The 20,267-nt window shown below is 44.9% G+C and overlaps 62 non-coding genes across 62 annotated transcripts; all 62 read left to right on the forward strand.

The window, feature by feature from the left end:
- Window positions 1–206: 206 nt before the first annotated feature.
- On the forward strand, window positions 207–289 carry trnaq-uug (transfer RNA glutamine (anticodon UUG)). Its single transcript has one exon. It is a non-coding gene; the product is annotated as a tRNA-Gln (tRNA).
- A 637-nt stretch (window positions 290–926) lies between these two features.
- Window positions 927–1,011, forward strand: trnas-uga (transfer RNA serine (anticodon UGA)). The gene has a single exon. It is a non-coding gene; the product is annotated as a tRNA-Ser (tRNA).
- A 391-nt stretch (window positions 1,012–1,402) lies between these two features.
- On the forward strand, window positions 1,403–1,484 carry trnas-aga (transfer RNA serine (anticodon AGA)). Its single transcript has one exon. It is a non-coding gene; the product is annotated as a tRNA-Ser (tRNA).
- A 164-nt stretch (window positions 1,485–1,648) lies between these two features.
- trnas-uga (transfer RNA serine (anticodon UGA)) lies at window positions 1,649–1,730 on the forward strand. The gene has a single exon. It is a non-coding gene; the product is annotated as a tRNA-Ser (tRNA).
- Window positions 1,731–1,885: 155 nt separating this feature from the next.
- trnas-aga (transfer RNA serine (anticodon AGA)) lies at window positions 1,886–1,967 on the forward strand. Its single transcript has one exon. It is a non-coding gene; the product is annotated as a tRNA-Ser (tRNA).
- A 155-nt stretch (window positions 1,968–2,122) lies between these two features.
- Window positions 2,123–2,204, forward strand: trnas-aga (transfer RNA serine (anticodon AGA)). The gene has a single exon. It is a non-coding gene; the product is annotated as a tRNA-Ser (tRNA).
- A 162-nt stretch (window positions 2,205–2,366) lies between these two features.
- On the forward strand, window positions 2,367–2,448 carry trnas-uga (transfer RNA serine (anticodon UGA)). The gene has a single exon. It is a non-coding gene; the product is annotated as a tRNA-Ser (tRNA).
- A 155-nt stretch (window positions 2,449–2,603) lies between these two features.
- trnas-aga (transfer RNA serine (anticodon AGA)) lies at window positions 2,604–2,685 on the forward strand. Its single transcript has one exon. It is a non-coding gene; the product is annotated as a tRNA-Ser (tRNA).
- Window positions 2,686–2,850: 165 nt separating this feature from the next.
- Window positions 2,851–2,932, forward strand: trnas-uga (transfer RNA serine (anticodon UGA)). The gene has a single exon. It is a non-coding gene; the product is annotated as a tRNA-Ser (tRNA).
- Window positions 2,933–3,088: 156 nt separating this feature from the next.
- trnas-aga (transfer RNA serine (anticodon AGA)) lies at window positions 3,089–3,170 on the forward strand. The gene has a single exon. It is a non-coding gene; the product is annotated as a tRNA-Ser (tRNA).
- Window positions 3,171–3,324: 154 nt separating this feature from the next.
- Window positions 3,325–3,406, forward strand: trnas-aga (transfer RNA serine (anticodon AGA)). The gene has a single exon. It is a non-coding gene; the product is annotated as a tRNA-Ser (tRNA).
- A 164-nt stretch (window positions 3,407–3,570) lies between these two features.
- trnas-uga (transfer RNA serine (anticodon UGA)) lies at window positions 3,571–3,652 on the forward strand. Its single transcript has one exon. It is a non-coding gene; the product is annotated as a tRNA-Ser (tRNA).
- Window positions 3,653–3,806: 154 nt separating this feature from the next.
- Window positions 3,807–3,888, forward strand: trnas-aga (transfer RNA serine (anticodon AGA)). Its single transcript has one exon. It is a non-coding gene; the product is annotated as a tRNA-Ser (tRNA).
- A 163-nt stretch (window positions 3,889–4,051) lies between these two features.
- trnas-uga (transfer RNA serine (anticodon UGA)) lies at window positions 4,052–4,133 on the forward strand. The gene has a single exon. It is a non-coding gene; the product is annotated as a tRNA-Ser (tRNA).
- A 156-nt stretch (window positions 4,134–4,289) lies between these two features.
- Window positions 4,290–4,370, forward strand: trnas-aga (transfer RNA serine (anticodon AGA)). The gene has a single exon. It is a non-coding gene; the product is annotated as a tRNA-Ser (tRNA).
- Window positions 4,371–4,533: 163 nt separating this feature from the next.
- trnas-uga (transfer RNA serine (anticodon UGA)) lies at window positions 4,534–4,615 on the forward strand. The gene has a single exon. It is a non-coding gene; the product is annotated as a tRNA-Ser (tRNA).
- A 399-nt stretch (window positions 4,616–5,014) lies between these two features.
- On the forward strand, window positions 5,015–5,096 carry trnas-uga (transfer RNA serine (anticodon UGA)). Its single transcript has one exon. It is a non-coding gene; the product is annotated as a tRNA-Ser (tRNA).
- A 155-nt stretch (window positions 5,097–5,251) lies between these two features.
- On the forward strand, window positions 5,252–5,333 carry trnas-aga (transfer RNA serine (anticodon AGA)). Its single transcript has one exon. It is a non-coding gene; the product is annotated as a tRNA-Ser (tRNA).
- A 156-nt stretch (window positions 5,334–5,489) lies between these two features.
- trnas-aga (transfer RNA serine (anticodon AGA)) lies at window positions 5,490–5,571 on the forward strand. Its single transcript has one exon. It is a non-coding gene; the product is annotated as a tRNA-Ser (tRNA).
- A 164-nt stretch (window positions 5,572–5,735) lies between these two features.
- On the forward strand, window positions 5,736–5,817 carry trnas-uga (transfer RNA serine (anticodon UGA)). The gene has a single exon. It is a non-coding gene; the product is annotated as a tRNA-Ser (tRNA).
- A 399-nt stretch (window positions 5,818–6,216) lies between these two features.
- trnas-uga (transfer RNA serine (anticodon UGA)) lies at window positions 6,217–6,298 on the forward strand. The gene has a single exon. It is a non-coding gene; the product is annotated as a tRNA-Ser (tRNA).
- A 153-nt stretch (window positions 6,299–6,451) lies between these two features.
- Window positions 6,452–6,533, forward strand: trnas-aga (transfer RNA serine (anticodon AGA)). Its single transcript has one exon. It is a non-coding gene; the product is annotated as a tRNA-Ser (tRNA).
- A 165-nt stretch (window positions 6,534–6,698) lies between these two features.
- On the forward strand, window positions 6,699–6,781 carry trnas-uga (transfer RNA serine (anticodon UGA)). Its single transcript has one exon. It is a non-coding gene; the product is annotated as a tRNA-Ser (tRNA).
- A 154-nt stretch (window positions 6,782–6,935) lies between these two features.
- trnas-aga (transfer RNA serine (anticodon AGA)) lies at window positions 6,936–7,017 on the forward strand. The gene has a single exon. It is a non-coding gene; the product is annotated as a tRNA-Ser (tRNA).
- Window positions 7,018–7,174: 157 nt separating this feature from the next.
- Window positions 7,175–7,256, forward strand: trnas-aga (transfer RNA serine (anticodon AGA)). The gene has a single exon. It is a non-coding gene; the product is annotated as a tRNA-Ser (tRNA).
- Window positions 7,257–7,420: 164 nt separating this feature from the next.
- trnas-uga (transfer RNA serine (anticodon UGA)) lies at window positions 7,421–7,503 on the forward strand. Its single transcript has one exon. It is a non-coding gene; the product is annotated as a tRNA-Ser (tRNA).
- Window positions 7,504–7,658: 155 nt separating this feature from the next.
- Window positions 7,659–7,739, forward strand: trnas-aga (transfer RNA serine (anticodon AGA)). Its single transcript has one exon. It is a non-coding gene; the product is annotated as a tRNA-Ser (tRNA).
- A 163-nt stretch (window positions 7,740–7,902) lies between these two features.
- On the forward strand, window positions 7,903–7,984 carry trnas-uga (transfer RNA serine (anticodon UGA)). The gene has a single exon. It is a non-coding gene; the product is annotated as a tRNA-Ser (tRNA).
- Window positions 7,985–8,141: 157 nt separating this feature from the next.
- Window positions 8,142–8,223, forward strand: trnas-uga (transfer RNA serine (anticodon UGA)). Its single transcript has one exon. It is a non-coding gene; the product is annotated as a tRNA-Ser (tRNA).
- Window positions 8,224–8,377: 154 nt separating this feature from the next.
- Window positions 8,378–8,459, forward strand: trnas-aga (transfer RNA serine (anticodon AGA)). The gene has a single exon. It is a non-coding gene; the product is annotated as a tRNA-Ser (tRNA).
- A 163-nt stretch (window positions 8,460–8,622) lies between these two features.
- Window positions 8,623–8,704, forward strand: trnas-uga (transfer RNA serine (anticodon UGA)). The gene has a single exon. It is a non-coding gene; the product is annotated as a tRNA-Ser (tRNA).
- Window positions 8,705–8,859: 155 nt separating this feature from the next.
- trnas-aga (transfer RNA serine (anticodon AGA)) lies at window positions 8,860–8,941 on the forward strand. The gene has a single exon. It is a non-coding gene; the product is annotated as a tRNA-Ser (tRNA).
- Window positions 8,942–9,104: 163 nt separating this feature from the next.
- trnas-uga (transfer RNA serine (anticodon UGA)) lies at window positions 9,105–9,186 on the forward strand. Its single transcript has one exon. It is a non-coding gene; the product is annotated as a tRNA-Ser (tRNA).
- Window positions 9,187–9,341: 155 nt separating this feature from the next.
- On the forward strand, window positions 9,342–9,423 carry trnas-aga (transfer RNA serine (anticodon AGA)). The gene has a single exon. It is a non-coding gene; the product is annotated as a tRNA-Ser (tRNA).
- Window positions 9,424–9,587: 164 nt separating this feature from the next.
- On the forward strand, window positions 9,588–9,669 carry trnas-uga (transfer RNA serine (anticodon UGA)). The gene has a single exon. It is a non-coding gene; the product is annotated as a tRNA-Ser (tRNA).
- A 157-nt stretch (window positions 9,670–9,826) lies between these two features.
- On the forward strand, window positions 9,827–9,908 carry trnas-aga (transfer RNA serine (anticodon AGA)). Its single transcript has one exon. It is a non-coding gene; the product is annotated as a tRNA-Ser (tRNA).
- Window positions 9,909–10,072: 164 nt separating this feature from the next.
- On the forward strand, window positions 10,073–10,154 carry trnas-uga (transfer RNA serine (anticodon UGA)). Its single transcript has one exon. It is a non-coding gene; the product is annotated as a tRNA-Ser (tRNA).
- Window positions 10,155–10,307: 153 nt separating this feature from the next.
- Window positions 10,308–10,389, forward strand: trnas-aga (transfer RNA serine (anticodon AGA)). Its single transcript has one exon. It is a non-coding gene; the product is annotated as a tRNA-Ser (tRNA).
- A 157-nt stretch (window positions 10,390–10,546) lies between these two features.
- On the forward strand, window positions 10,547–10,628 carry trnas-aga (transfer RNA serine (anticodon AGA)). Its single transcript has one exon. It is a non-coding gene; the product is annotated as a tRNA-Ser (tRNA).
- Window positions 10,629–10,791: 163 nt separating this feature from the next.
- Window positions 10,792–10,873, forward strand: trnas-uga (transfer RNA serine (anticodon UGA)). Its single transcript has one exon. It is a non-coding gene; the product is annotated as a tRNA-Ser (tRNA).
- Window positions 10,874–11,747: 874 nt separating this feature from the next.
- Window positions 11,748–11,829, forward strand: trnas-aga (transfer RNA serine (anticodon AGA)). Its single transcript has one exon. It is a non-coding gene; the product is annotated as a tRNA-Ser (tRNA).
- An 884-nt stretch (window positions 11,830–12,713) lies between these two features.
- Window positions 12,714–12,795, forward strand: trnas-aga (transfer RNA serine (anticodon AGA)). The gene has a single exon. It is a non-coding gene; the product is annotated as a tRNA-Ser (tRNA).
- A 164-nt stretch (window positions 12,796–12,959) lies between these two features.
- trnas-uga (transfer RNA serine (anticodon UGA)) lies at window positions 12,960–13,041 on the forward strand. Its single transcript has one exon. It is a non-coding gene; the product is annotated as a tRNA-Ser (tRNA).
- Window positions 13,042–13,196: 155 nt separating this feature from the next.
- On the forward strand, window positions 13,197–13,278 carry trnas-aga (transfer RNA serine (anticodon AGA)). The gene has a single exon. It is a non-coding gene; the product is annotated as a tRNA-Ser (tRNA).
- A 156-nt stretch (window positions 13,279–13,434) lies between these two features.
- On the forward strand, window positions 13,435–13,515 carry trnas-aga (transfer RNA serine (anticodon AGA)). Its single transcript has one exon. It is a non-coding gene; the product is annotated as a tRNA-Ser (tRNA).
- Window positions 13,516–13,679: 164 nt separating this feature from the next.
- trnas-uga (transfer RNA serine (anticodon UGA)) lies at window positions 13,680–13,761 on the forward strand. Its single transcript has one exon. It is a non-coding gene; the product is annotated as a tRNA-Ser (tRNA).
- A 155-nt stretch (window positions 13,762–13,916) lies between these two features.
- trnas-aga (transfer RNA serine (anticodon AGA)) lies at window positions 13,917–13,998 on the forward strand. The gene has a single exon. It is a non-coding gene; the product is annotated as a tRNA-Ser (tRNA).
- Window positions 13,999–14,160: 162 nt separating this feature from the next.
- trnas-uga (transfer RNA serine (anticodon UGA)) lies at window positions 14,161–14,241 on the forward strand. Its single transcript has one exon. It is a non-coding gene; the product is annotated as a tRNA-Ser (tRNA).
- Window positions 14,242–14,398: 157 nt separating this feature from the next.
- Window positions 14,399–14,480, forward strand: trnas-aga (transfer RNA serine (anticodon AGA)). The gene has a single exon. It is a non-coding gene; the product is annotated as a tRNA-Ser (tRNA).
- Window positions 14,481–14,645: 165 nt separating this feature from the next.
- Window positions 14,646–14,727, forward strand: trnas-uga (transfer RNA serine (anticodon UGA)). The gene has a single exon. It is a non-coding gene; the product is annotated as a tRNA-Ser (tRNA).
- A 154-nt stretch (window positions 14,728–14,881) lies between these two features.
- trnas-aga (transfer RNA serine (anticodon AGA)) lies at window positions 14,882–14,963 on the forward strand. The gene has a single exon. It is a non-coding gene; the product is annotated as a tRNA-Ser (tRNA).
- Window positions 14,964–15,127: 164 nt separating this feature from the next.
- trnas-uga (transfer RNA serine (anticodon UGA)) lies at window positions 15,128–15,209 on the forward strand. Its single transcript has one exon. It is a non-coding gene; the product is annotated as a tRNA-Ser (tRNA).
- Window positions 15,210–15,601: 392 nt separating this feature from the next.
- Window positions 15,602–15,683, forward strand: trnas-aga (transfer RNA serine (anticodon AGA)). Its single transcript has one exon. It is a non-coding gene; the product is annotated as a tRNA-Ser (tRNA).
- Window positions 15,684–15,845: 162 nt separating this feature from the next.
- Window positions 15,846–15,927, forward strand: trnas-uga (transfer RNA serine (anticodon UGA)). Its single transcript has one exon. It is a non-coding gene; the product is annotated as a tRNA-Ser (tRNA).
- Window positions 15,928–16,080: 153 nt separating this feature from the next.
- On the forward strand, window positions 16,081–16,162 carry trnas-aga (transfer RNA serine (anticodon AGA)). The gene has a single exon. It is a non-coding gene; the product is annotated as a tRNA-Ser (tRNA).
- A 164-nt stretch (window positions 16,163–16,326) lies between these two features.
- Window positions 16,327–16,408, forward strand: trnas-uga (transfer RNA serine (anticodon UGA)). Its single transcript has one exon. It is a non-coding gene; the product is annotated as a tRNA-Ser (tRNA).
- A 400-nt stretch (window positions 16,409–16,808) lies between these two features.
- Window positions 16,809–16,889, forward strand: trnas-uga (transfer RNA serine (anticodon UGA)). Its single transcript has one exon. It is a non-coding gene; the product is annotated as a tRNA-Ser (tRNA).
- A 154-nt stretch (window positions 16,890–17,043) lies between these two features.
- Window positions 17,044–17,125, forward strand: trnas-aga (transfer RNA serine (anticodon AGA)). The gene has a single exon. It is a non-coding gene; the product is annotated as a tRNA-Ser (tRNA).
- A 163-nt stretch (window positions 17,126–17,288) lies between these two features.
- Window positions 17,289–17,370, forward strand: trnas-uga (transfer RNA serine (anticodon UGA)). Its single transcript has one exon. It is a non-coding gene; the product is annotated as a tRNA-Ser (tRNA).
- Window positions 17,371–18,076: 706 nt separating this feature from the next.
- On the forward strand, window positions 18,077–18,158 carry trnas-cga (transfer RNA serine (anticodon CGA)). Its single transcript has one exon. It is a non-coding gene; the product is annotated as a tRNA-Ser (tRNA).
- A 154-nt stretch (window positions 18,159–18,312) lies between these two features.
- On the forward strand, window positions 18,313–18,394 carry trnas-aga (transfer RNA serine (anticodon AGA)). The gene has a single exon. It is a non-coding gene; the product is annotated as a tRNA-Ser (tRNA).
- A 154-nt stretch (window positions 18,395–18,548) lies between these two features.
- On the forward strand, window positions 18,549–18,630 carry trnas-uga (transfer RNA serine (anticodon UGA)). The gene has a single exon. It is a non-coding gene; the product is annotated as a tRNA-Ser (tRNA).
- The last annotated feature ends 1,637 nt before the right edge of the window (window positions 18,631–20,267 follow it).

Below are 20,267 nucleotides of genomic sequence, written 5' to 3' on the forward strand. Positions count from 1 at the left end.
CAATGGGGTTTACCCGCGCAGGTTCAAATCCTGCTCACAGCGAATTCCTATTTAATTTTCAATGCACCTGAAGTTGCTCAACAGACAATGGAAAGACAACACCAAAACCTCTGGAGTTCTCTGGGTTTACTTCCTGTTTGCCTTTATTTCTGCAGTGACTTGTTTGCATCCATGTTTTGCTCCTTGGTCACCTGTGAGAAGATCGAGCTGTGATGGCCGAGAGGTTAAGGCGTTGGATTTTGAAATCCAATGGGGTTTCCCCGCGCAGGTTCGAACCCTGCTCACAGCGATATAAGACTAACCGAGTCCAACATATGAGATCTTCCTCCAGACGGAAGAGAGAGGTTTGTTCGATCAGTGCGTGTTGCAGAAAAATGCATATTTACTCTTGTGCGCCATTATTTTTCAATGATTTTTTGTTGATTCCTGAACAGTCAGTAGATCGAGCTGTGATGGCCGAGAGGTTAAGGCGTTGGACTTGAAATCAAATGAGGTTTCCCCGCGCAGGTTCGAACCCTGGTCACAGCGATATAAGACTACCGAGTCCAACATATGAGATGTCCCTCCAGACGGAGAGAAGTTTGTTTCGATCAGTGCGTGTTGCAGAAAAACACGTTTATTCTCGTGCGCCATTTTTTTTCAGCGATATTTTTTTTGTTTCCTGATCAGTCATGTAGAGATCGAGCTGTGATGGCCGAGCGGTTAAGGCGTTGGACTAGAAATCCAATGGGGTTTACCGCAGGTTCAAATCCTGCTCACAGCGAATTCCTAGTTTAATTTCAATGCACCTGAAGTTGCTCAACAGACAATGGAAAGACAACATCCAAAACCTCTGGAGTTCTCTGGGTTACTTCCTGTTTGCCTTTATTTCTGCAGTGACTTGTTGCATCCATGTTTTGCTCCTTGGTCACCTGTGAGAAGATCGAGCTGTGATGGCCCGAGAGGTTAAGGCGTTGGATTTGAAATCCAATGGGGTTTCCCCGCGCGCAGGTTCGAACCCTGCTCACAGCGATATAAGACTACCGAGTCCAACATATGAGATCTTCTCCAGACGGAGAGAGGTTTTGTTCGATCAGTGCGTGTTGCAGAAAAACACGTTTATTCTCGTGCGCCATTTTTTTTCAGCGATATTTTTTTTGTTTCCTGATCAGTCATGTAGAGATCGAGCTGTGATGGCCGAGCGGTTAAGGCGTTGGACTAGAAATCCAATGGGGTTTCCCCGCGCAGTTCGAACCCTGCTCACAGCGATATAAGACTACCGAGTCCAACATATGAGATCTTCCTCCAGACGGAGAGAAGTTTGTTCGATCAGTGCGTGTTGCAGAAAAACACGTTTATTCTCGTGCGCTATTTTTTTTCAGCGATATTTTTTTTGTTTAATGATCAGTCATGTAGAGATCGAGCTGTGATGGCCGAGCTGTTAAGGCGTTGGACTAGAAATCCAATGGGGTTTACCCGCGCAGGTTCAAATCCTGCTCACAGCGAATTTGTAGTTTAAATTCAATGCACCAGAAGTTGCTCAATAGAAGATCGAGGGAGAACGTCCAAAACCTCTGGAGATCTCCTGGTTTACTTCATGTTTGCCTTTATTTCTGCAGTGACTTGTTGCATCCATGTTTTGCTCCTTGGTCACCTGTGAGAATATCGAGCTGTGATGGCCGAGAGGTTAAGGCGTTGGATTTGAAATCCAATGGGGTTTCCCCGCGCAGGTTCGAACCCTGCTCACAGCGATATAAGACTACCGAGTCCAACATATGAGATCTTCCTCCAGACGGAGAGAGGTTTGTTCGATCACTGCGTGTTGCAGAAAAACACGTTTATTCTCGTGCGCCATTTTTTTTCAGCGATATTTTTTTTGTTTCCTGATCAGTCATGTAGAGATCGAGCTGTGATGGCCGAGCGGTTAAGGCGTTGGACTAGAAATCCAATGGGGTTTCCCCGCGCAGGTTCGAACCCTGCTCACAGCGATATAAGACTACCGAGTCCAACATATGAGATCTTCCTCCAGACGGAGAGAAGTTTGTTCGATCAGTGCGTGTTGCAGAAAAACACGTTTATTCTCGTGCGCCATTTTTTTTCAGCAATATTTTTTTTGTTTCCTGATCAGTCATGTAGTGATCGAGCTGTGATGGCCGAGCGGTTAAGGCGTTGGACTAGAAATCCAATGGGGTTTACCCGCGCAGGTTCAAATCCTGCTCACAGCAAATTCGTAGTTTAAATTCAATGCACCAGAAGTTGCTCAATAGAAGATCGAGGGAACGTCCAAAACCTCTGGAGATATCCTGGTTTACTTCATGTTTGCCTTTATTTCTGCAGTGACTTGTTGCATCCATGTTTTGCTCCTTGGTCACCTGTGAGAATATCGAGCTGTGATGGCCGAGAGGTTAAGGCGTTGGATTTGAAATCCAATGGGGTTTCCCTGCGCAGGTTCGAACCCTGCTCACAGCGATATAAGACTACCGAGTCCAACATATGAGATCTTCCTCCAGACGGAGTGAAGTTTTTTCGATCAGTGCGTGTTGCAGAAAAACATGTTTATTCTCGTGCGCCATTTTTTTTCAGCGATATTTTTTTTGTTTCCTGATCAGTCATGTAGAGATCGAGCTGTGATGGCCGAGCGGTTAAGGCGTTGGACTAGAAATCCAATGGGGTTTACCCGCGCAGGTTCAAATCCTGCTCACAGCGAATTCCTAGTTTTAATTTCAATGCACCTGAAGTTGCTCAACAGACAATGGAAAGACAACATCCAAAACCTCTGGAGTTCTCTGGGTTTACTTCCTGTTTGCCTTTATTTCTGCAGTGACTTGTTGCATCCATGTTTTGCTCCTTGGTCACCTGTGAGAAGATCGAGCTGTGATGGCCGAGAGGTTAAGGCGTTGGATTTGAAATCCAATGGGGTTTCCCCGCGCAGGTTCGAACCCTGCTCACAGCGATATAAGACTCCCGAGTCCAACATATGAGATCTTCCTCCAGACGGAGAGAGGTTTGTTCGATCAGTGCGTGTTGCAGAAAAACACGTTTATTCTCGTGCGCCATTTTTTTTTCAGCGATATTTTTTTTGTTTCCTGATCAGTCATGTAGAGATCGAGCTGTGATGGCCGAGCGGTTAAGGCGTTGGACTAGAAATCCAATGGGGTTTCCCCGCGCAGGTTCGAACCCTGCTCACAGCGATATAAGACTACCGAGTCCAACATATGAGATCTTCCTCCAGACGGAGAGAAGTTTGTTCGATCAGTGCGTGTTGCAGAAAAACACGTTTATTCTCGTGCGCCATTTTTTTTCAGCGATATTTTTTTGTTTCCTGATCAGTCATGTAGTGATCGAGCTGTGATGGCCGAGCGGTTAAGGCGTTGGACTAGAAATCCAATGGGGTTTACCCGCGCAGGTTCAAATCCTGCTCACAGCAAATTCGTAGTTTAAATTCAATGCACCAGAAGTTGCTCAATAGAAGATCGAGGGAGAACGTCCAAAACCTCTGGAGATCTCCTGGTTTACTTCATGTTTGCCTTTATTTCTGCAGTGACTTGTTGCATCCATGTTTTGCTCCTTGGTCACCTGTGAGAATATCGAGCTGTGATGGCCGAGAGGTTAAGGCGTTGGATTTGAAATCCAATGGGGTTTCCCCGCGCAGGTTCGAACCCTGCTCACAGCGATATAAGACTACCGAGTCCAACATATGAGATCTTCCTCCAGACGGAGAGAAGTTTGTTCGATCAGTGCGTGTTGCAGAAAAACACGTTTATTCTCGTGCGCCATTTTTTTTCAGCGATATTTTTTTGTTTCCTGATCAGTCATGTAGAGATCGAGCTGTGATGGCCGAGCGGTTAAGGCGTTGGACTAGAAATCCAATGGGGTTTACCCGCGCAGGTTCAAATCCTGCTCACAGCGAATTCCTAGTTTAAATTCAATGCACCAGAAGTTGCTCAATAGAAGATCGAGGGAGAACGTCCAAAACCTCTGGAGATATCCTGGTTTACTTCATGTTTGCCTTTATTTCTGCAGTGACTTGTTGCATCCATGTTTGCTCCTTGGTCACCTGTGAGAATATCGAGCTGTGATGGCCGAGAGGTTAAGGCGTTGGATTTGAAATCCAATGGTGTTTCCCTGCGCAGGTTCGAACCCTGCTCACAGCGATATAAGACTACCGAGTCCAACATATGAGATCTTCCTCCAGACGGAGAGAAGTTTGTTTGATCAGTGCGTGTTGCAGAAAAACACATGTTTACTCTTGTGCGCCATTATTTTTCAGTGATATTTTTGTTGATTCCTGAACAGTCAGTAGAGATCGAGCTGTGATGGCCGAGCGGTAAGGCGTTGGACTAGAAATCCAATGGGGTTTACCCGCGCAGGTTCAAATCCTGCTCACAGCGAATTCCTAGTTTAAATTCAATGCACCAGAATTTGCTCAATAGAAGATCGAGGGAGACGTCCAAAACCTCTGGAGATCTCCTGGTTTACTTCATGTTTGCCTTTATTTCTGCAGTGACTTGTTGCATCCATGTTTTGCTCCTTGGTCACCTGTGAGAATATCGAGCTGTGATGGCCGAGAGGTTAAGGCGTTGGATTTGAAATCCAATGGGGTTTCCCCGCGCAGGTTCGAACCCTGCTCACAGCGATATAAGACTCCCGAGTCCAACATATGAGATCTTCCTCCAGACGGAGAGAAGTTTGTTTGATCAGTGCGTGTTGCAGAAAAACACGTTTATTCTCGTGCGCCATTTTTTTCAGCGATATTTTTTTTGTTTCCTGATCAGTCATGTAGAGATCGAGCTGTGATGGCCGAGCGGTTAAGTTGTTGGACTAGAAATCCAATGGGGTTTACCCGCGGAGGTTCAAATCCTGCTCACAGCGAATTCCTAGTTTAAATTCAATGCACCAGAAGTTGCTCAATAGAAGATCGAGGGAGAACGTCCAAAACTTCTGGAGATCTCCTGTTTACTTCATGTTTGCCTTCATTTCTGCAGTGACTTGTTGCATCCATGTTTTGCTCCTTGGTCACTTGTTAGAATATCAAGCTGTGATGGCCGAGAGGTTAAGGCGTTGGACTTGAAATCCAATGGGGTTTCCCCGCGCAGGTTCGAACCCTGCTCACAGCGATATAAGACTACCGAGTCCAACATATGAGATCTTCCTCCAGACGGAGAGAAGTTTGTTCGATCAGTGCGTGTTGCAGAAAAACACGTTTATTCTCGTGCGCCATTTTTTTTCAGCGATATTTTTTTTGTTTCCTGATCAGTCATGTAGAGATCGAGCTGTGATGGCCGAGCGGTTAAGGCGTTGGACTAGAAATCCAATGGGGTTTCCCCGCGCAGGTTCGAACCCTGCTCACAGCGATATAAGACTACCGAGTCCAACATATGAGATCTTCCTCCAGACGGAGAGAGGTTTGTTCGATCAGTGCGTGTTGCAGAAAAAACACGTTTATTCTCGTGCGCCATTTTTTTTCAGCGATATTTTTTTTGTTTCCTGATCAGTCATGTAGAGATCGAGCTGTGATGGCCGAGCGGTTAAGGCGTTGGACTAGAAATCCAATGGGGTTTTCCCGCGCAGGTTCAAATCCTGCTCACAGCAAATTCGTAGTTTAAATTCAATGCACCAGAAGTTGCTCAATAGAAGATCGAGGGAGAACGTCCAAAACCTCTGGAGATCTCCTGGTTTACTTCATGTTTGCCTTTATTTCTGCAGTGACTTGTTGCATCCATGTTTTGCTCCTTGGTCACCTGTGAGAATATCGAGCTGTGATGGCCGAGAGGTTAAGGCGTTGGATTTGAAATCCAATGGGGTTTCCCCGCGCAGGTTCGAACCCTGCTCACAGCGATATAAGACTACCGAGTCCAACATATGAGATCTTCCTCCAGACGGAGAAGTTTGTTTGATCAGTGCGTGTTGCAGAAAAACACGTTTATTCTCGTGCGCCATTTTTTTTCAGCGATATTTTTTTTGTTTCCTGATCAGTCATGTAGAGATCGAGCTGTGATGGCCGAGCGGTTAAGGCGTTGGACTAGAAATCCATTGGGTTTACCCGCGCAGGTTCAAATCCTGCTCACAGCGAATTCCTAGTTTAAATTCAATGCACCAGAAGTTGCTCAATAGAAGATCGAGGGAGAACGTCCAAAACCTCTGGAGATATCCTGGTTTACTTCATGTTTTGCCTTTATTTCTGCAGTGACTTGTTGCATCCATGTTTTGCTCCTTGGTCACCTGTGAGAATATCGAGCTGTGATGGCCGAGAGGTTAAGGCGTTGGATTTGAAATCCAATGGTGTTTCCCTGCGCAGGTTCGAACCCTGCTCACAGCGATATAAACTACCGAGTCCAACATATGAGATCTTCCTCCAGACGGAGAGAAGTTTGTTTGATCAGTGCGTGTTGCAGAAAAACACGTTTATTCTCGTGCGCCATTTTTTTTCAGCGATATTTTTTTGTTTCCTGATCAGTCATGTAGAGATCGAGCTGTGATGGCCGAGCGGTTAAGGCGTTGGACTAGAAATCCAATGGGGTTTACCCGCGCAGGTTCAAATCCTGCTCACAGCGAATTCCTAGTTTTAATTTCAATGCACCTGAAGTTGCTCAACAGACAATGGAAAGACAACATCCAAAACCTCTGGAGTTCTCTGGGTTTACTTCCTGTTTGCCTTTATTTCTGCAGTGACTTGTTGCATCCATGTTTTGCTCCTTGGTCACCTGTGAGAAGATCGAGCTGTGATGGCCGAGAGGTTAAGGCGTTGGATTTGAAAATCCAATGGGGTTTCCCCGCGCAGGTTCGAACCCTGCTCACAGCGATATAAGACTCCCGAGTCCAACATATGAGATCTTCCTCCAGACGGAGAGAGGTTTGTTCGATCAGTGCGTGTTGCAGAAAAACACGTTTATTCTCGTGCGCCATTTTTTTCAGCGATATTTTTTTTGTTTCCTGATCAGTCATGTAGAGATCGAGCTGTGATGGCCGAGCGGTTAAGGCGTTGGACTAGAAATCCAATGGGGTTTCCCCGCGCAGGTTCGAACCCTGCTCACAGCGATATAAGACTACCGAGTCCAACATATGAGATCTTCCTCCAGACGGAGAGAAGTTTGTTTGATCAGTGCGTGTTGCAGAAAAACACATGTTTACTCTTGTGCGCCATTATTTTTCAGTGATATTTTTGTTGATTCCTGAACAGTCATGTAGAGATCGAGCTGTGATGGCCGAGCGGTTAAGGCGTTGGACTAGAAATCCAATGGGGTTTACCCGCGCAGGTTCAAATCCTGCTCACAGCGAATTCCTAGTTTAAATTCAATGCACCAGAAGTTGCTCAATAGAAGATCGAGGGAGAACGTCCAAAACCTCTGGAGATCTCCTGGTTTACTTCATGTTTGCCTTTATTTCTGCAGTGACTTGTTGCATCCATGTTTTGCTCCTTGGTCACCTGTGAGAATATCGAGCTGTGATGGCCGAGAGGTTAAGGCGTTGGATTTGAAATCCAATGGGGTTTTCCCCGCGCAGGTTCGAACCCTGCTCACAGCGATATAAGACTACCGAGTCCAACATATGAGATCTTCCTCCAGACGGAGTAAAGTTTGTTCGATCAGTGCGTGTTGCAGAAAAACACGTTTATTCTCGTGCGCCATTTTTTTTCAGCGATATTTTCTTTGTTTCCTGATCAGTCATGTAGAGATCGAGCTGTGATGGCCGAGCGGTTAAGGCGTTGGACTAGAAATCCAATGGGTTTACCCGCGCAGGTTCAAATCCTGCTCACAGCGAATTCCTAGTTTAAATTCAATGCAACAGAAGTTGCTCAATAGAAGATCGAGGAGAACGTCCAAAACTTCTGGAGATCTCCTGGTTTACTTCATGTTTGCCTTTATTTCTGCAGTGACTTGTTGCATCCATGTTTTGCTCCTTGGTCACCTGTGAGAATATTGAGCTGTGATGGCCGAGAGGTTAAGGCGTTGGATTTGAAATCCAATGGGGTTTCCCCGCGCAGGTTCGAACCCTGCTCACAGCGATATAAGACTACCGAGTCCAACATATGAGATCTTCCTCCAGACGGAGAGAAGTTTGTTTGATCAGTGCGTGTTGCAGAAAAATGCATATTTACTCTTGTGCGCCATTATTTTTCAGTGATATTTTTGTTGATTCCTGAACAGTCATGTAGAGATCGAGCTGTGATGGCCGAGAGGTTAAGGCGTTGGATTTGAAATCCAATGGGGTTTCCCCGCGCAGGTTCGAACCCTGCTCACAGCGATATAAGACTACCGAGTCCAACATATGAGATGTCCCTCCAGACGGAGAGAAGTTTGTTCGATCAGTGCGTGTTGCAGAAAAACACGTTTATTCTCGTGCGCCATTTTTTTTCAGCGATATTTTTTTGTTTCCTGATCAGTCATGTAGAGATCGAGCTGTGATGGCCGAGCGGTTAAGGCGTTGGACTAGAAATCCAATGGGGTTTACCCGCGCAGGTTCAAATCCTGCTCACAGCGAATTCCTAGTTTAATTTCAATGCACCTGAAGTTGCTCAACAGACAATGGAAAGACAACATCCAAAACCTCTGGAGTTCTCTGGGTTTACTTCCTGTTTGCCTTTATTTCTGCAGTGACTTGTTGCATCCATGTTTTGCTCCTTGGTCACTGTGAGAAGATCGAGCTGTGATGGCCAAGAGGTTAAGGCGTTGGATTTGAAATCCAATGGGGTTTCCCCGCGCAGGTTCGAACCCTGCTCACAGCGATATAAGACTACCGAGTCCAACATATGAGATCTTCCTCCAGACGGAGAGAGGTTTGTTCGATCAGTGCGTGTTGCAGAAAAACACGTTTATTCTCGTGCGCCATTTTTTTTCAGCGATATTTTTTTTGTTTCCTGATCAGCCATGTAGAGATCGAGCTGTGATGGCCGAGCGGTTAAGGCGTTGGACTAGAAATCCAATGGGGTTTACCCGTGCAGGTTCAAATCCTGCTCACAGCGAATTCCTAGTTTAAATTCATTGCACCAGAAGTTGCTCAATAGAAGATCTAGGGAGAACGTCCAAAACCTCTGGAGATCTCCTGGTTTACTTCATGTTTGCCTTTATTCTGCAGTGACTTGTTGCATCCATGTTTTGCTCCTTGGTCACCTGTGAGAATATCGAGCTGTGATGGCCGAGAGGTTAAGGCGTTGGATTTGAAATCCAATGGGGTTTCCCCGCGCAGGTTCGAACCCTGCTCACAGCGATATAAGACTCCCGAGTCCAAAATATGAGATCTTCCTCCAGACGGAGAGAAGTTTGTTTGATCAGTGCGTGTTGCAGAAAAACACGTTTACTCTCGTGCGCCATTTTTTTTCAGCGATATTTTTTCTTTTTCCTGATCAGTCATGTAGAGATCGAGCTGTGATGGCCGAGCGGTTAAGGTGTTGGACTAGAAATCCAATGGGGTTTACCCGCGCAGGTTCAAATCCTGCTCACAGCGAATTCCTAGTTTAAATTCAATGCACCAGAAGTTGCTCAATAGAAGATCGAGGGAGAACGTCCAAAACCTCTGGAGATCTCCTGGTTTACTTCATGTTTGCCTTTATTTCTGCAGTGACTTGTTGCATCCATGTTTTGCTCCTTGGTCACTTGTTAGAATATCAAGCTGTGATGGCCGAGAGGTTAAGGCGTTGGACTTGAAATCCAATGGGGTTTCCCCGCGCAGGTTCGAACCCTGCTCACAGCGATATAAGACTACCGAGTCCAACATATGAGATCTTCCTCTAGACGGAGAGAAGTTTGTTTGATCCGTGTGTGTTGCAGAAAAACACATGTTTACTCTTGTGCGCCATTTTTTTTCAGCAATATTTTTTTTGTTTCCTGATCAGTCATGTAGAGATCGAGCTGTGATGGCCGAGCGGTTAAGGCGTTGGACTAGAAATCCAATGGGGTTTACCCACGCAGGTTCAAATCCTGCTCACAGCGAATTCCTAGTTTAAATTCAATGCACCAGAAGTTGCTCAATAGAAGATCGAGGGAGAATGTCCAAAACCTCTGGAGATCTCCTGGTTTACTTCATGTTTGCCTTTATTTCTGCAGTGACTTGTTGCATCCATGTTTTGCTCCTTGGTCACCTGTGAGAATATCGAGCTGTGATGGCCGAGAGGTTAAGGCGTTGGATTTGAAATCCAATGGGGTTTCCCCGCGCAGGTTCGAACCCTGCTCACAGCGATATAAGACTACCGAGTCCAACATATGAGATCTTCCTCCAGACGGAGAGAAGTTTGTTCGATCAGTGCGTGTTGCAGAAAAACACGTTTATTTTCGTGCGCCTTTTTTTCAGCGATATTTTTTTTTTTTCCTGATCAGTCATGTAGAGATCGAGCTGTGATGGCCGAGCGGTTAAGGCGTTGGACTAGAAATCCAATGGGGTTTACCCGCGCAGGTTCAAACCCTGCTCACAGCGATATAAGACTACCGAGTCCAACATATGAGATCTTCCTCCAGACGGAGAGAAGTTTGTTTGATCAGTGCGTGTTGCAGAAAAACACATGTTTACTCTTGTGCGCCATTATTTTTCAGTGATATTTTTGTTGATTCCTGAACAGTCATGTAGAGATCGAGCTGTGATGGCCGAGCGGTTAAGGCGTTGGACTAGAAATCCAATGGGGTTTACCCGCGCAGGTTCAAATCCTGCTCACAGCGAATTCCTACTTTAAATTCAATGCACCAGAAGTTGCTCAATAGAAGATCGAGGGAGAACGTCCAAAACCTCTGGAGATCTCCTGGTTTACTTCATGTTTGCCTTTATTTCTGCAGTGACTTGGTGCATCCATGTTTGCTCCTTGGTCACCTGTGAGAATATCGAGCTGTGATGGCCGAGAGGTTAAGGCGTTGGATTTGAAATCCAATGGGGTTTCCCCGCGCAGGTTCGAACCCTGCTCACAGCGATATAAGACTACCGAGTCCAACATATGAGATCTTCCTCCAGACGGAGAGAAGTTTGTTCGATCAGTGCGTGTTGCAGAAAAACACGTTTATTCTCGTGCGCCATTTTTTTTCAGCGATATTTTTTTTGTTTCCTGATCAGTCATGTAGAGATCGAGCTGTGATGGCCGAGCGGTTAAGTTGTTGGACTAGAAATCCAATGGGGTTTACCCGCGCAGGTTCAAATCCTGCTCACAGCGAATTCCTAGTTTAAATTCAATGCACCAGAAGTTGCTCAATAGAAGATCGAGGGAGAACGTCCAAAACTTCTGGAGATCTCCTGGTTTACTTCATGTTTGCCTTCATTTCTGCAGTGACTTGTTGCATCCATGTTTTGCTCCTTGGTCACTTGTTAGAATATCAAGCTGTGATGGCCGAGAGGTTAAGGTGTTGGACATGAAATCCAATGGGGTGTCCCCGCGCAGGTTCGAACCCTGCTCACAGCGATATAAGACTACCGAGTCCAACATATGAGATCTTCCTCCAGACGGAGAGAAGTTTGTTCGATCAGTGCGTGTTGCAGAAAAACACGTTTATTCTCGTGCGCCTTTTTTTTCAGCGATATTTTTTTTGTTTCCTGATCAGTCATGTAGAGATCGAGCTGTGATGGCCGAGCGGTTAAGGCGTTGGACTAGAAATCCAATGGGGTTTCCCCGCGCAAGTTCGAACCCTGCTCACAGCGATATAAGACTACCGAGTCCAACATATGAGATCTTCCTCCAGACGGAGTGAAGTTTGTTCGATCAGTGCGTGTTGCAGAAAAACACGTTTATTCTCGTGCGCAATTTTTTTTCAGCGATATTTTTTTTGTTTCCTGATCAGTCATGTAGAGATCGAGCTGTGATGGCCGAGCGGTTAAGGCGTTGGACTAGAAATCCAATGGGGTTTTCCCGCGCAGGTTCAAATCCTGCTCACAGCAAATTTGTAGTTTAAATTCAATGCACCAGAAGTTGCTCAATAGAAGATCGAGGGAGAACGTCCAAAACCTCTGGAGATCTCCTGGTTTACTTCATGTTTGCCTTTTTTTCTGCAGTGACTTGTTGCATCCATGTTTTGCTCCTTGGTCACTTGTGAGAATATCAAGCTGTGATGGCCGAGAGGTTAAGGAGTTGGCCTTGAAATCCAATGGGGTTTCCCCGCGCAGGTTCGAACCCTGCTCACAGCGATATAAGACTACCGAGTCCAACATATGAGATCTTCCTCCAGACGGAGAGAAGTTTGTTCGATCAGTGCGTGTTGCAGAAAAACACGTTTATTCTCGTGCGCCATTTTTTTTCAGCGATATTTTTTTTTGTTTCCTGATCAGTCATGTAGAGATCGAGCTGTGATGGCCGAGCGGTTAAGGCGTTGGACTAGAAATCCATTGGGGTTTACCCGCGCAGGTTCAAATCCTGCTCACAGCGAATTCCTAGTTTAAATTCAATGCACCAGAAGTTGCTCAATAGAAGATCGAGGGAGAACGTCCAAAACCTCTGGAGATATCCTGGTTTACTTCATGTTTGCCTTTATTTCTGCAGTGACTTGTTGCATCCATGTTTTGCTCCTTGGTCACCTGTGAGAATATCGAGCTGTGATGGCCGAGAGGTTAAGGTTTGGATTTGAAATCCAATGGTGTTTCCCTGCGCAGGTTCGAACCCTGCTCACAGCGATATAAGACTACCGAGTCCAACATATGAGATCTTCCTCCAGACGGAGAGAAGTTTGTTGATCAGTGCGTGTTGCAGAAAAACACGTTTATTCTCGTGCGCCATTTTTTTTTCAGCGATATTTTTTTTGTTTCCTGATCAGTCATGTAGAGATCGAGCTGTGATGGCCGAGCGGTTAAGGCGTTGGACTAGAAATCCAATGGGGTTTACCCGCGCAGGTTCAAATCCTGCTCACAGCGAATTCCTAGTTTAATTTCAATGCACCTGAAGTTGCTCAACAGACAATGGAAAGACAACATCCAAAACCTCTGGAGTTCTCTGGGTTTACTTCCTGTTTGCCTTTATTTCTGCAGTGACTTGTTGCATCCATGTTTTGCTCCTTGGTCACCTGTGAGAAGATCGAGCTGTGATGGCCGAGAGGTTAAGGCGTTGGATTTGAAATCCAATGGGGTTTCCCCGCGCAGGTTCGAACCCTGCTCACAGCGATATAAGACTCCCGAGTCCAACATATGAGATCTTCCTCCAGACGGAGAGAGGTTTGTTCGATCAGTGCGTGTTGCAGAAAAACACGTTTATTCTCGTGCGCCATTTTTATTCAGCGATATTTTTTTTGTTTCCTGATCAGTCATGTAGAGATCGAGCTGTGATGGCCGAGCGGTTAAGGCGTTGGACTAGAAATCCAATGGGGTTTCCCCGCGCAGGTTCGAACCCTGCTCACAGCGATATAAGACTACCGAGTCCAACATATGAGATCTTCCTCCAGACGGAGAGAAGTTGTTCGATCAGTGCGTGTTGCAGAAAAACACGTTTATTCTCGTGCGCCATTTTTTTTCAGCGATATTTTTTTTTTGTTTCCTGATCCATCATGTAGTGATCGAGCTGTGATGGCCGAGCGGTTAAGGCGTTGGACTAGAAATCCAATGGGGTTTCCCGCGCAGGTTCAAATCCTGCTCACAGCAAATTCGTAGTTTAAATTCAATGCACCAGAAGTTGCTCAATAGAAGATCGAGGGAGAACGTCCAAAACCTCTGGAGATCTCATGGTTTACTTCATGTTTGCCTTTATTTCTGCAGTGACTTGTTGCATCCATGTTTTGCTCCTTGGTCACCTGTGAGAATATCGAGCTGTGATGGCCGAGAGGTTAAGGCGTTGGATTTGAAATCCAATGGGGTTTCCCCGCGCAGGTTCGAACCCTGCTCACAGCGATATAAGACTACCGAGTCCAACATATGAGATCTTCCTCCAGACGGAGAGAAGTTTGTTCGATCAGTGCGTGTTGCAGAAAAACACGTTTATTCTCGTGCGCCATTTTTTTTCAGCGATATTTTTTTTGTTTCCTGATCAGTCATGTAGAGATCGAGCTGTGATGGCCGAGCGGTTAAGGCGTTGGACTAGAAATCCAATGGGGTTTACCCGCGCAGGTTCAAATCCTGCTCACAGCGAATTCCTAGTTTAAATTCAATGCACCAGAAGTTGCTCATAGAAGATCGAGGGAGAACGTCCAAAACCTCTGGAGATATCCTGGTTTACTTCATGTTTGCCTTTATTTCTGCAGTGACTTGTTGCATCCATGTTTGCTCCTTGGTCACCTGTGAGAATATCGAGCTGTGATGGCCGAGAGGTTAAGGCGTTGGATTTGAAATCCAATGGGTTTCCCTGCGCAGGTTCGAACCCTGCTCACAGCGATATAAGACTACCGAGTCCAACATATGAGATCTTCCTCCAGACGGAGAGAAGTTTGTTTGATCAGTGCGTGTTGCAGAAAAACACATGTTTACTCTTGTGCGCCATTATTTTTCAGTGATATTTTTGTTGATTCCTGAACAGTCATGTAGAGATCGAGCTGTGATGGCCGAGCGGTTAAGGCGTTGGACTAGAAATCCAATGGGGTTTACCCGCGCAGGTTCAAATCCTGCTCACAGCGAATTCCTAGTTTAAATTCAATGCACCAGAAGTTGCTCAATAGAAGATCGAGGGAGAACGTCCAAAACCTCTGGAGATCTCCTGGTTTACTTCATGTTTGCCTTTTATTTCTGCAGTGACTTGTTGCATCCATGTTTTGCTCCTTGGTCACCTGTGAGAATATCGAGCTGTGATGGCCGAGAGGTTAAGGCGTTGGATTTGAAATCCAATGGGGTTTCCCCGCGCAGGTTCGAACCCTGCTCACAGCGATATAAGACTACCGAGTCCAACATATGAGATCTTCCTCCAGACGGAGTGAAGTTTGTTCGATCAGTGCGTGTTGCAGAAAAACACGTTTATTCTCGTGCGCAATTTTTTTCAGCGATATTTCTTTGTTTTCCTGATCAGTCATGTAGAGATCGAGCTGTGATGGCCGAGCGGTTAAGGCGTTGGACTAGAAATCCAATGGGGTTTACCCGCGCAGGTTCAAATCCTGCTCACAGCGAATTCCTAGTTTAAATTCAATGCAACAGAAGTTGCTCAATAGAAGATCGAGGGAGAACGTCCAAAACTTCTGGAGATCTCCTGGTTTACTTCATGTTTGCCTTTATTTCTGCAGTGACTTGTTGCATCCATGTTTTGCTCCTTGGTCACCTGTGAGAATATTGAGCTGTGATGGCCGAGAGGTTAAGGCGTTGGATTTGAAATCCAATGGGGTTTCCCCGCGCAGGTTCGAACCCTGCTCACAGCGATAAGACTCCCGAGTCCAACATATGAGATCTTCCTCCAGACGGAGAGAAGTTTGTTTGATCAGTGCGTGTTGCAGAAAAATACATTTTTACTCTTGTGCGCCATTATTTTTCAGTGATATTTTTGTTGATTCCTGAACAGTCATGTAGAGATTGAGCTGTGATGGCCGAGAGGTTAAGGCGGTGGACTTGAAATCCAATGAGGTTTCCCCGCGGAGGTACGAACCCTGCTCACAGCGATATAAGACTACCGAGTCCAACATATGAGATCTTCCTCCAGACGGAGAGAAGTTTGTTCGATCAGTGCGTGTTGCAGAAAAACACGTTTATTCTCGTGCGCCATTTTTTTTCAGCGATATTTTTTTTGTTTCCTGATCAGTCATGTAGAGATCGAGCTGTGATGGCCGAGCGGTTAAGGCGTTGGACTAGAAATCCAATGGGGTTTACCCGCGCAGGTTCAAATCCTGCTCACAGCGAATTCCTAGTTTAATTTCAATGCACCTGAAGTTGCTCAACAGACAATGGAGACAACATCCAAAACCTCTGGAGTTCTCTGGGTTTACTTCCTGTTTGCCTTTATTTCTGCAGTGACTTGTTGCATCCATGTTTTGCTCCTTGGTCACCTGTGAGAATATCGAGCTGTGATGGCCAAGAGGTTAAGGCGTTGGATTTGAAATCCAATGGGGTTTCCCCGCGCAGGTTCGAACCCTGCTCACAGCGATATAGACTACCGAGTCCAACATATGAGATCTTCCTCCAGACGGAGAGAGGTTTGTTCGATCAGTGCGTGTTGCAGAAAAACACGTTTTTCTCGTGCGCCATTTTTTTTCAGCGATATTTTTTTTGTTTCCTGATCAGTCATGTAGAGATCGAGCTGTGATGGCCGAGCGGTTAAGGCGTTGGACTAGAAATCCAATGGGGTTTACCCGTGCAGGTTCAAATCCTGCTCACAGCGAATTCCTAGTTTAAATTCATTGCACCAGAAGTTGCTCAATAGAAGATCTAGGGAGAACGTCCAAAACCTCTGGAGATCTCCTGGTTTACTTCATGTTTGCCTTTATTTCTGCAGTGACTTGTTGCATCCATGTTTTGCTCCTTGGTCACCTGTGAGAATATCGAGCTGTGATGGCCAAGAGGTTAAGGCGTTGGATTTGAAATCCAATGGGGTTTCCCCGCGCAGGTTCGAACCCTGCTCACAGCGATATAAGACTCCCGAGTCCAACATATGAGATCTTCCTCCAGACGGAGAGAAGTTTGTTTGATCAGTGCGTGTTGCAGAAAAACACGTTTATTCTCGTGCGCCATTTTTTTTCAGCGATATTTTTTTGTTTCCTGATCAGTCATGTAGAGATCGAGCTGTGATGGCCGAGCGGTTAAGTTGTTGGACTAGAAATCCAATGGGGTTTACCCGCGCAGGTTCAAATCCTGCTCACAGCGAATTCCTAGTTTAAATTCAATGCACCAGAAGTTGCTCAATAGAAGATCGAGGGAGAACGTCCAAAACTTCTGGAGATCTCCTGGTTTACTTCATGTTTGCCTTCATTTCTGCAGTGACTTGTTGCATCCATGTTTTGCTCCTTGGTCACTTGTTAGAATATCAAGCTGTGATGGCCGAGAGGTTAAGGCGTTGGACTTGAAATCCAATGGGGTTCCCCGCGCAGGTTCGAACCCTGCTCACAGCGATATAAGACTACCGAGTCCAACATATGAGATCTTCCTCCAGACGGAGAGAAGTTTGTTTGATCAGTGCGTGTTGCAGAAAAACACGTTTACTCTTGTGCGCCATTTTTTTTCAGCGATATTTTTTTGTTTCCTGATCAGTCATGTAGAGATCGAGCTGTGATGGCCGAGCGGTTAAGGCGTTGGACTAGAAATCCAATGGGGTTTACCCGCGCAGGTTCAAATCCTGCTCACAGCGAATTCTAGTTTAATTTCAATGCACCTGAAGTTGCTCAACAGACAATGGAAAGACAACATCCAAAACCTCTGGAGTTCTCTGGGTTTACTTCCTGTTTGCCTTTATTTCTGCAGTGACTTGTTGCATCCATGTTTTGCTACTTGGTCACCTGTGAGAAGATCGAGCTGTGATGGCCGAGAGGTTAAGGCGTTGGATTTGAAATCCAATGGGGTTTCCCCGCGCAGGTTCGAACCCTGCTCACAGCGATATAAGACTACCGAGTCCAACATATAAGATCTTCCTCCAGACGGAGAGAAGTTTGTTTGATCAGTGCGTGTTGCAGAAAAACACGTTTACTCTTGTGCGCCATTATTTTTCAGTGATATTTTTGTTGATTCCTGAACAATCATGTAGAGATCGAGCTGTGATGGCCGAGCGGTTAAGGTGTTGGACTAGAAATCCATTGGGGTTTACCCGCGCAGGTTCAAATCCTGCTCACAGCGAATTCCTAGTTTAAATTCAATGCAACAGAAGTTGCTCAATAGAAGATCGAGGGAGAACGTCCAAAACCTCTGGAGATCTCCTGGTTTACTTCATGTTTGCCTTTATTTCTGCAGTGACTTGTTGCATCCATGTTTTGCTCCTTGCTCACCTGTGAGAATATCGAGCTGTGATGGCCGAGAGGTTAAGGAGTTGGATTTGAACCCTGCGCAGGTTCAAATCCTGCTCACAGCGACTATATACTGTAACAAGGCAATAGCCGATTGTATAAATGAAAGTTTTACTGTGAATGGTACATATGATATTAGATTCCTGCTCATAGCCACTCACTTGTTAATCACCCTGGAAAAGTTTTACTATCAACATACAATAAAGTTACCAGGATTTCCGAAGATCCAGCTTCCCTATCTAGTCTAAGAACAAACTTTGCAAATTAAGCTGTTTCCTCTTGATTACACCTGAAGACATGGAGCTGTGATGGCCGAGAGGTTAAGGCGTTGGATTCGAAATCCAATGGGGTTTCCCCGCGTAGGTTCAAATCCTGCTCACAGTGATTTTAGGCTACAGGGTTCAACATATCTGAGATCTTCCTCCAGATGTAAAGAAGTTTATCAGTGTGTGTTGAAGAAAAAAGTTGGTTTACTCTTGTGCATCATTATTTTCCAGTAATGTATTTGTTGCTTCTTGGACAAGTAAGCAGACAAGGAGCTGTGATGGCCGAGCGGTTAAGGCGTTGGACTAGAAATCCAATGGGGTTTCCCCGCGCAGGTTCAAATCCTGCTCACAGCGAATTCCTAGTTTAAATTCAATGCACCAGAAGTTGCTCAATAGAAGATCGAGGGAGAACGTCCAAAATCTCTGGGTTTACTTCATGTTTGCCTTTATTTCTGCAGTGACTTGTTGCATCCATGTTTTGCTCCTTGGTCACCTGTGAGAACATGGAGCTGTGATGGCCGAGAGGTTAAGGCATTGGATTTGAAATCCAATGGGGTTTTCCCGCGCAGGTTCGAACCCTGCTCACAGCGGAGTGGAAACAATTCACTATCTGTTAAGCGATGTCATATGAAGGTTTATGTAGTGTCTGAATTATATTGAGGTTTCTTTATTGTGGTTGTGTTTTTAAACTCTGTTTTTTGGCATAATTAACTTAGACACGGTGGGAGGAAGTCCTGCTCTCTGATTGGGGTCTGACAGCTGTGGATAATTTCATTTTCATGCAACAATTAAAAGCAAATTGTCTCATTTACCTGTAACCTGGACTGCTGTTCCTCAAGGACACAAGAATGTGGAACGAAGTTTGTTCTGAGATAAGATTATCAATATTAATTTTAATCATTCAAGAAGCAACAAATATATTACTGAAGAATAATGGCCTATAAATGTAAACCTGCATTTTTCTGCAACACACACTGATCAAAGAAACTTCTCTCCGTCTGGAGGAAGATCTGATATGTTGGACCCTGTAGTCTTACATCGCTGAGAGCAGGATTCAATCCTGCGCAGGGAAACCCAGTTGGATTTCAAATCCAACGCCTTAACCGCTCGGCCATCACAGCTCCATGTCTTCAGGTGTAATCAAGAGAAAACAGCTTCATTTGCAAAGTTTGTTCTTAGACAACATTAGGAGGCTGGATCTTCTGAAATCCTGGTAATTTTATTGCATGTTGATAGTTAATAACTTACGTACTATTCACACTAAAACCTTCATTTATACAATCTGCTAACGACTTCCTACAGTATATAGTCGCTGTGATCAGGATTCAATTCTATTTGGTACTTTATAGCAATGAACAGATCTGTTCTTAGTTACCATGACAACAGAAGGAAATTATCAATTTGTGTCGCATCTAATATTTTTGTTAGTAGACTTTCTTTTAAAAATTTAAGTTTTTTGTCCCAATTTCTTTAATTTTGGTCCAGGGTTTGTAAATGTTCCCCAAACCGCATTTAAACTCCCAATGAGAGCAAACTAACATCTGAACCAGAAAAGCACAAGCCGCAGTTATTAGTGATTTCTAATCATGTGCCCTTATTTCTATTCAGTATCAGTTCCAAGCAAGAAATATATTGTTTTGCAGAGGATTTACGACATTATGTGGGACGAGCATGAAAACCATCGTGCTAATGTTCCCAGAGAAGTGAATCCATCGCAGCGTCCATCAGCAGAAATGTGTGTTGAAATGCCTCAAAGGTCTGAAGGCAGCGATGGAGAGCACTTGTCCAAAACATGTCCCATCCATGAAAACGTCCAAACGCAGACAGACTGGAGGACAGCAGCTGTTGGCCCGTAATCCTGCCTGACATCGGGACAATCAGCCAATGGCAGCAGCTCGTTTATTTGACTTTTAAAGGCAGCAGAAGGGGATTTTTATTGCAGCAAAACACATTTTTTAAAAATCTCATAATGATTTCATGTTTTATCTATTTTACTTATTCAGTCATGTCGTCAGCTTGTCCAGCAGTGTCAGCTGAAATTAATTTGTTTTATCATGAAATGGAAGAAATCCTCCTTTCAAGTTTTTAAGAATAAAAACAAAACAAAAATTGATTTGCATATTTATTTATTTAACTTGTGGAGTTTTTTCTTGCTGCCCTTTTTGATCAAATCATTCAATAAAATCACCTTAAATGTGAATCTTCAGCAAAACCATATTAAATGAAA

This window comes from Poeciliopsis prolifica, unplaced genomic scaffold, assembly GCF_027474105.1.
Source record: "Poeciliopsis prolifica strain line A6 unplaced genomic scaffold, Auburn_PproV2 SCAFFOLD234, whole genome shotgun sequence".
Lineage (NCBI taxonomy): Eukaryota > Metazoa > Chordata > Actinopteri > Cyprinodontiformes > Poeciliidae > Poeciliopsis > Poeciliopsis prolifica.